The following is a 10000-nucleotide window of genomic DNA, read 5'->3' as shown; positions in this document are numbered from 1 at the left end:
AAATGCCCTGTGTAATACCCTTGCCTGTCACAGGTGGTAAATATGACACCTAATGTCAGGACTCAACATAAAGCATGGCTCTCAGTGGTGAAGTTATCCTTTTGGAGACGCAATAACAACACACAGAAGTACACGCAAACACACACACACGCACACACAGAAGTACGCGCACACACACAATCACACCAACAGTCAGACAGACAGACAAATGCAAACACACGCGCGCACGCACACACACACATACAGACATACACAAATATACACACACACGTGCACAAATAGACATACTTACACAGAGATATACAGTACACATCTACACACTTACACACACAGACACACACAGACACACACACACACACACACACACACACACACACACACACACACACACACACACACACACACACACACACACACACACACACACACACACACACACACACACACACACACACACACACACAAACACGCACACACAAGAGATCGTATCAGGTCTGCCAGGAGATTATCCCGGAGACACAGCATAATGGCTCCAACACGACCTCTTTTATATATCATAGAGCGAGTGGCGTACCGCTCTGCTGATGGACACATAGATACGGGTGTATATATGTGTGTGTGTGTGTGTGTGTGTGTGTGTGTGTGTGTGTGTGTGTGTGTGTGTGTGTGTGTGTGTGTGTGTGTGTGTGTGTGTGTGTGTGTGTGTGTGTGTGTGTGTGTGTGTGTGTGTGTGTGTGTGTGTATGTGTTTGTCAATGTGTTTTGTGCGTGTTGTGTTTTTTTAATATAAAAACGCGACACTTTATTTGGCTTTATTCGGCGCACTGCTCTGCTGATGGTCACATACTGTAGATTCGGAGCCAGGCCAGCGTATTACACCATTACACACAGAAGGGAAGAATTTGAAGGTCGCACTCAACTGATATCTTAAAGAAGAAGGAGGAGGCATTTTAATGTTTTTTTAAGGGCATTTTTGCCTTTATTTCGATAGGACAGTATGGGAGGTGACCGGAAGACAGAGATGGGGGAGGTTCGGCAAATGGCCCAGGTCAGAATCGAACCTGGGTCACCGGGGTAGTCACCCAGTGCCCTACCCTTAGGCCACGGCAGGGCAGAGACGTTTTAATGTTAACCAGCACTCCTATTGCTCAAACAACGAAGGGGAGCCTTTTTAAAGGGACACTGTGCAGGAAATGGTCAAAAAAGGTACTGCAACTATGCTGCTCATTGAAACTGGTATGCCTATTGCCAAATGTGATCTTTACATGAAAGTTTACTAAGTAATAAACAAATATGTTCTACTATGGTCCAAGTACAGTCATTTTTGCAGGTAAAAATGGCTATTTTTGGAAATTCAAAATGGCGGGCCCTGGAGAAGATCCCCCTTTTCATGTATGAAAAAGGCAGTTTTTCCATTCATAATGAATACTTAGAATTTGATAGTGGTGGTAAGTATTCATGAAAAAGTTAACATTAGTCAATGGGTAACTAAAAATCTCACACAGTGTCCCTTTAACATTGTGCTACATTTGAAAGCTCTACCCTAGCTTTCGAGGCAGCAGGTTTGGATGTATCCTGTTTGTGTCTTGTTGTGTAATTGCTAATAGAGCTCTCAATTTATTTAATGCACCCAACGTAAGTGATGAGTACACCTCCCTCATGATAACGATTTTCTTTGTATGCACAGTATGCTGTTTCACTGTCTACTCCGTGGAAGTCGGTGGAATTGAATAAAGAAATATTTTGTTTGTGTTTTTTGGTCAGAAGTGATAACGGTCCTGTTGAGTCAGCTGTGTATCCAATTTAAGACAGATCTTAGCCACTATGAATATGACTTGCGTGAGTTGTGTGAGAATAATGTATGTGACATAATGTGAGTTGTGTTCCTGTAAACGTAACTATTGGCAACACTGTACTTGATGCCGGCATCATACGTGTGACGTATCAGTGTCATAACAGTGTCATAATGCATGCACGTGTCATAAATATTATGTCAATGCCATTACGTGACAGTGTTGGTTATGATACAGACAGCCCAAACAATGTCAACTTTTTATGACCATAAAACGTTTATGACATTGACATTATGATTAGATATAAACTTTCTCTATAACTTGGCCATGACTGTGTCATGACACTGTTTTGACACTATTATGACACTGACATGTCATGTGTATGACGCCGGCGTCAAGTAAAGTTAGAAATATTCTAGTAGTCTAATAGTCTCTTTCATAGTGTTGGTCCTACACTGTAAGTGTTTAAATGCATCTAGCGTAGCGCTGCATCTAAGGCAGGGGAGTTTGTGTTCACTGAGCTGACACTTTAATCCAAAGTGACTTACAGATATTTACAGGGTATTTGTCACAGTCCCTGGAGCAGTGTTGGGTATAGGTGCCTGCTCGAGGGCACTTCAGCCATGGATGGAGGAAGGGATTGGAAAGGGTGGGGATTGAACCTGCAACTCTGTGATCTACAGTCCAACTCCCTAACCACTACACCACCCGATATGAGTTATCCGTTGGGCTGAGCTACTACTGTATACCAGTCCATTGCAATGTGCTACATTAGCTCCCCTATTGGTGAGCATCAGGGTTTGGATGTGGGCGATGTTAGCGGCTAGCTCATCTCGACGGTTGCAGCCCATCTCGATAGACCACCGGCGGCATTGATAAACAGCGCCAGGTAATCTTGGCACCGTACCACATGGCAGGCTTTACCGCGCCATTCACTCACTCGCGCGGGCGGGAGGGCAGCCTTGACAAATTAGATTTATTTCCATTTTGACAAGTGAAGAGAGAAATGGGCCGACCATAAATATTAGCTCAATGCGAGCAGGAAAACACCGCTAAAAGGCTACCAATCAGCCGCTAAATGTATTTGTTGCCCCTGTTATCAGATTGATTCATGCATCCAGCGGAATGTTTTGGAGACCCGGTTGCCATGGCAGTAGCTCATTTGCCGGCTTCTCTCTCTTTCTTTCCCCAAGGTGTCCGTTCTGTAATGATGTTGTCCACTCCATTACACGGCCGTGCATTTCCTTCCCACAGCATCGTTGCTTCTCGTGCCTGGCCTTTTGCTATTATTAGTAGTAAATGGTCTTTGACATGAGCAAACCCAATATCTTATCATTTTGAATGTGTAAACAATATTGGTGTCACCTTTCATTTTTTTAAACTGCAGGTTTTATAGTATATTTCCTCAAATAATAGCTGGGTCTAATCATTGCTTTTCGTTGCTTGGCCTGTTGTTGTTATTATTAGTACATTTCAATTTCAATTCAATAATTTAAATTCTTTGTATGACTAGTGCATGTAAAGAAATTGATAATAAAGCTGACTTGACTTAATGTAGCTTGACTTGACTAAATGGTCTGTCATCTGAGCACACCCAATATCTTACCATTTTGAATGTGTAAACAATATTGGTGTTATCTTTCAATTAGTAACGGCAGGTAATATAGCACATTTCCTCAAATAATAACTGGGTCTATTATTAACAAAAAAAAGCTAATAGAGGCAGGCTACAATTTGAAGGATGCCTTTAATATAAAATATTAAAATGTACCCTGTTTTTCTTTCCACAGATACAATGAATACCAGCACAAGCAGCTCAGTGGGACAGAGATAACTATACATGGGCAACTAGAACACCACTACAAAACCAAGAAAGGTGAGTAGCTTTCTGACGGAGGTATATTTACTTACTATAGATGAGAGCTGATCCGGGCATGGCAAAACATTTGGCATGCCATGTTGTCAGAACAAATTAAATGTGTGTGATTTCTGATCACTAAAACTTCAGTGGGTCATGATATCTCTCCAAAGCATTTACAGAGAGTTACTAGATCTAATAACACACACTGACAAGAAGTGAAAACGGAACTGCGAAAATCTGTGCTCTGTGCCCAGGCATCTGACTTGTTTCTCTGTGGGTTGGCGTTTGGGCCCGCATCCTCATTTGCTCTACATAATTTGGCCATTGGAGAAACATAATTGGAGACCGCTGACATACACTATGCCATACCAGAGTGCTTCACTTTTTTTGTTTGATGTGCTTGTTATAGGTTTCCGAGGTCCCTCTTTATTGGCTTTTGTAGCGCGCTTTGCCCTTGTTAAAATGCTTAGTAGTCTAGTGCCCTTGTCATAAGTGGCGTAGTTGTGTTATACGACGGGGTCTAGTGTCCTCAATGGCGACCTTGCAAATAGTAGTCTAGCCCTGCTCGTATAAACAGTCTGATGTCATTCACCAGTGCCCTCATTCATACCAGTCTAGTGTCCTTCTTAATAGTATTCCAGTGTCCTTGTTATAAGTGGCCGAGTGTCTCTGCCATTACCAACGCCCCCCCCCCACACACACACACACTCACACACACATCCCTCAGCCCCCGTCTGCAGACTTGTAATGAGTGGCTTAGCTGATGTGATTGGCTGACGGGTCGTGCATTGGGGTCAGCTTGCTGATTTGATTGGGTACTGGGTTGAGCAGAGGGTCAGTCTGCTGATTTGATTGGCTGTGGGGTTGGGGAGAGTGGGTGGTGGTGGTGGTGGTGGTGGTGGGGTTGGAGGAGAGAAGGGGGTCAGGCGGCTGGTGGACTGGGGAGTGGCGGCCTCCCTAATGACTCCAGACAGGCACGTAACCTCATTTAAGGGACTCGCCTTATTAGTTTGGCCACGCCGAGACCCTCTCTGATGCACACACACATGCACGCACACACACACACACACATGCACGCTTACAGGCACACACGCGTGCACGCACACATGCATGGATGAACGGACATGCACACAAACAGAGAGAAACACACATGCACACTCTCGCACACACACACACACACACACACACACACACACACACACACACACACACACACACACACACACACACACACACACACACACACACACACACACACACACACACACACACACACACACACACACAGCCCACTCCCCCAACTCCTCGGCCCAGTACAGCACAGCACTAAACACTGAGCTGTACTGCACAGCATTTTGCTGTGTGTGTCCCTCTGTGTGTGTGTACTGTATGTGTGCATGCGAGTGTGTGTGTGTGTGTGTGTGTGTGTGGACAGTAGACTTATATGCATCCAGCATAGTAGACACACATACTTTATACGCATACACATATAAACACATACAGTACAAATACAGCAGAAATACACGTTCATACACATACAGTACACATACACACACATACACTTTTGCATAAGCACACACATACAGTATGCGGTGCATATACATATAGCCTACACACTTCAATTTCAAGTTCAAGGTCAGTGTAAAATATTCACACTTTTTTATCCAACAGGATCAGGATCTGCATGGAATAATGATGTCCCTGCATGATATACAGCTATGAAGAAACAAAAGATATTTAAGACAAGCTGTACTTAATTCCATTATTCAATCATATACAGAGATACTGTATACATTTGCATACCCATACTGTAGCACATAGGCACACATACTCTATTTCAGGGGTCCCCAAACTTTTTTCTCTGGGGGCCACATTATCGTTCCTGACTGTGATCAGGGGCCGGGATCAATCATGTGGGCTGTATACTAGGCCACTGCCTGTTATAGCCATAATTTCTAGAAAAAAATAGTTCATCATCACAAGTGATTTGCAAAAGAAATGAGTACCGTATTAGCCCGAATATAAGACGATCCTGATTATAAGACGACCCCCCATTTTCAGGCTCATGTTTTGGGGAAACAAGTTTTTTGAAGACTTAATTTTGTTTCACATTGGAAACTTTTCTCAAAATGCAGTTTTTAATTTGTTGGAAAATCTGAGGCTTTTTACAAAGAACAAATTTCACAATATAATTTTCATGGAATTTCCATGATATAAGACCACAGATGGCTACTCATATCCTTTTCCTTTCTTTACTCACTTCCCCTGTCAAGCGCCAATAGGCACCTACAGGCTACAGCCGTCTGGGCCCGCCTGTTTAAAGTGCGACGCAACATAGCCTACACTCAGAGCATTAGTCTGCGCCAGCCAGGCAACCAGTCCAGTAGAGATAGGCAATTTATTGTGCAATGCACAGATTTTGCGAAATGCTTAGTTGACAGCAATATCTAACCAGCAGCCATCTCGCCAAATCGCCGTTCATTTTATGCATCCAAAGTTTTCCGTTGGACTGTAGAAACCGAACGTGACCAAAGGCAGATTGACGCATTGCACTTGAAACCCATGCGCTGCCTATCAGGACCACGTTGACATTAAAAGTCCGATTGATATTCATTTCGTACCAAGGGTAAAACTCCTAGTGATTTTATATGAACAAGACAATCTCTTGCCCTAACCATTATTCTGTGTTGTTGCATCGTTGCGAGGCATATCGTCAAAAGGCACCGCTTGTCAAAGGCGCCGCTTTCTCGCGCACACACAGATGACCATTGATTGGCTGATGACAGCATCCAAAACTTAGCCTACAGGTTGTTCGTCAAATCACCCTTCATTTCTTTAGTTTCTAGTGGTGTTATCGGCTGACCAGAGAGAACGACTAAAGCTTTCCTGATGAGACTGTAAAACCAAACACAAATAAAAGCAGAGCAACGAGCCGCGATTGACTTGTGTTTTTCCCCTTGCACTGTCGTCCGCATCGCGTTGACATTGACAGTTGATAGACGTGCGGTGCAACTGTCATAACGAAACAAGCATCTGCAAATTTGATATGGACAAAACAATCTCTTAACCCATCCGCGGAAATAAGACGACCCTCCTTTTTAGAGTACTATTTTTAGAACAAAAACCACGTCTTATATTCGGGCCAATACGGTACTTCACATGTTGTTCAATTTGAAATACCATAGGTATTCCTTTTAATTTCTAATAAGCATGTAAAAAAGTGAGACGAGAAGCATGTAAAAAAGTGAGACGAGAAACTATCAAGACAAGAAACTTCTGGTGATTCACACTAAGTTAGTGAAAATTAAACTGTAGGAAGGCCTGTTGATAAACAAAATAATGTATTTTAAAAATATATTTTATCATTATTTTTTTTTCTGTGAGGATTGCTTCTAGTTGGGCCAGTTCAAATAGTGAGGTGCAGAGAGGTGGAGGGCCGGTCAAAGGGGCCTGGTGGGCCCCATCCAGCCCCCGGGCCTTAGTTTGGGGACCCCTGCTCTATTTGCACATAAACTAAAATGTCTATGTGCTTGCATTACAGTACATTACACTTTGCTGCTGCTTTTATCCAAAACAACTTACAGTTACATATTTACAGGATATATTGGTTACAGTCACTGGAACATTGGATGGAGGTATGGGGGGGAGGCAAGGGTGGGATTTGAACCCACAACCCTCTGGTCTTAAGCCCACGCCCCTAACCATTAGGCCACAACTGCCTAATATGCCTTCTACAGCATGTGTACATCATATGCTCATTTATTGATACTTCTTATTATTCTTATGTATGTACAGCATGCACATAACACATTGACGTCTTGATATTCATGATATTTCATGATATCAGTTCAGTTCAGGTTTATTTCATAGGGACAGATACACATCATGTACAGTAGGCTATACAAACCCAACAGAATAGTATCATAGCATTTTAGCCTTGGCTAATTTCCAATGCCCGTCCCTAGAAGGGCTTTTAAAATAAAACATTACAAAACTGTGTGCATACTTCAGTCTGCACATAACATTTTCTCTAGGGTATATAGACATATGACAGCCTCATCGAGTCCCAATTCGTGAGGAATTATACAGACAACAAAGCTATACATGCTGACTGCGAGGAATTAAAGGCTACATATGACAAAACCAAGTCATTTATGGCTAAATCAAGCAGACTACGTTTGTGAGGAATTGTACTTGTGACAACAATGGACAGGAAGTCTGATGATTATACATGTGACAAGAGCGTGGAAATCAAGGCTGATGAGTGTAAATTAGGCTGCCTTTGATAAAGCAATAATGAGCAAAGGCTTAATGAGTACAGGGGGTTAGGGAAGGACACACGCACGCACACACACACACACGCACGCACACACACACACACGCACGCACGCACGCACGCACGCACGCACGCACGCACTCACAAACACGCACACACACACGCACACAAACACACGCACGCACACGCAAACGCATGCACGCTCACACACACGCACATGCACACGCCCACACACATACTCAGAACTCATACACGCACACACAAAAGCACATCAGATGATGCCAGGGAATTGCACACACGCACAGACACACAGACAGACATGCACAGAGAGAGAGAGAGAGAGACAGACAGACAGACAGACAGACAGACAGACAGACAGAGAGAGAAAGAGAGATAATTAAGTAAGTGAGATAGAGAGAGAGAGATGGATTTATGGATTGAACTAAGAGACTGAGCTCAGAGCAGAGAACAAGAGATAATACAGAGGAGAGACAAGACACTGACACACTGTGTGTGTGTGTGTGTGTGTGTGTGTGTGTGTGTGTGTGTGTGTGTGTGTGTGTGTGTGTGTGTGTGTGTGTGTGTGTGTGTAATTGTTGAAACAAGACACAAGATAAGACTGCATTATTGAAAAATTCCAAAGATGCGTTGTCAGGGAAAGTGACAAAACCAGGAATCACTTTGGGCGGTGCTGGCTCAGGTGGAAGAGGAGCCGTTCTGCAATTCAAAGGTTGCAGGTTCGAGCACCTCTCTGCCTGACCCTTCGATGTGTCCTTGAGCAAGATACTTAACCCCAGGTTGCTCCTAGTGGCAGGGTGGTACCCTGCGGGCAGCCACTGCCACCGGTGTGAAAGTGAATGGGTGAATGTGAGGCATACAATGTAAAGTGCTTTGAGTGCTCGAAGTAGTGGAAAAGGCGCCATATAAATGCAGTCCATTTACCATTCACTATTGTGAATGTGTACATTTCCTGTGCAATATCCTGTCCATCTTTTACCCACAACCTCACAAAGTCCACTTCCAGTTGACTTCCCCAATCCCGTTATCCCTGTGTCCAACTAAAGCCGGGCATACACTGTGCGATATTTTCAGTCGTGGGTATTAAGCTCCTGCTCACACTGCACGAGGTAATTTCGCGATTTAAAAGTTCATATGTCACGACTCACGTCCTCACATTATACGCTCCTGAGGTTGGAGATGAGGACGCGCTTTAGACTGAATCGCACAGCCGCATTCATTAGTGCATGTGTTGGGTCATAGCACTGCTTTAACTGTGCGATTTACTCAGGAGCACGACCTGGATTTCAAACAGTTTTGATTTTCATGTGACCCTATGATTGCATGATTGTGAGATTAAATTGCTTGTCGCTACCCCATGTACACTAGACGATGCGAGACTCACGATTGTCCTGCAATTGAGCAAGAAATCGGCCCAACTCCCAAAAACTTGTGCGAGTGACAAATCGTGGCAAAATCTGGCAAAAAGTCGCACAGTGTAAGCCCAGCTTTATGCAGTTGTGCCCCACAACGCATGAGAGAAAGTGAGAGAGAGAGAGAGCGAGAGAGAGGACAGATTGGAGTGTGCAGCACCCCAGTTGGCCCATCTTGTCTCATGCCCATGATGGTAGAGAAAGGGATAGAAAGAGAGGAGAGAGAAAGTAGAGAACGGTAGAGAGATTGCAGTGTGGCGAAAGAGAAGTGGGCGACCTCACTTGGCCCATTCAAGCTTTTGTCAGTAATGGGAGAGAGAGAGAGAGAGAGAGAGAGATGGAGAGAGAGATGGAGGGAGGGAGTACAAGTGAAAGAGTTAATGTAGAGAAAGTAAGATGGAGAGAGAGAGAGAGAGAGAGAGAGAGATACAGTACAGGGAGAGGGCAAGAGAGAGAGACAGAGACAGAGATAGAGACGTAGAGCGAGAGAGCGGGAGGATAAGTGAAAGAGATGATGGAGAGAGAGAAAGATTGTGGGAGAACGAGCGGAGATGGGAACCTCAGTAGGCCCATCTCAACTGATTGATTTAGCGGCTCTGAGCCGCATGAACCTTGAGGCACTGTGTTCATTATTACACACT

At 44.0% G+C, this 10000-nt stretch overlaps 1 protein-coding gene across 1 annotated transcript in view; it reads left to right on the top strand.

Moving 5' to 3' along the window:
• Window positions 1-10000, top strand: part of LOC134468205 (kelch-like protein 6) — a 435670-nt gene that overhangs the window by 74144 nt on the left and 351526 nt on the right. Inside the window, exon 2 of the mRNA XM_063222145.1 lies at window positions 3583-3668. The gene's annotated coding sequence lies outside the window, so the exon portion shown is untranslated. The remainder of the gene's footprint in view (window positions 1-3582; window positions 3669-10000) is intronic.

Source organism: Engraulis encrasicolus, chromosome 18 (assembly GCF_034702125.1).
Source record: "Engraulis encrasicolus isolate BLACKSEA-1 chromosome 18, IST_EnEncr_1.0, whole genome shotgun sequence".
Lineage (NCBI taxonomy): Eukaryota > Metazoa > Chordata > Actinopteri > Clupeiformes > Engraulidae > Engraulis > Engraulis encrasicolus.
The sequence above is the reverse complement of the archived record's forward strand: the minus strand, read 5'-3'. Positions and strand labels throughout refer to the sequence as shown.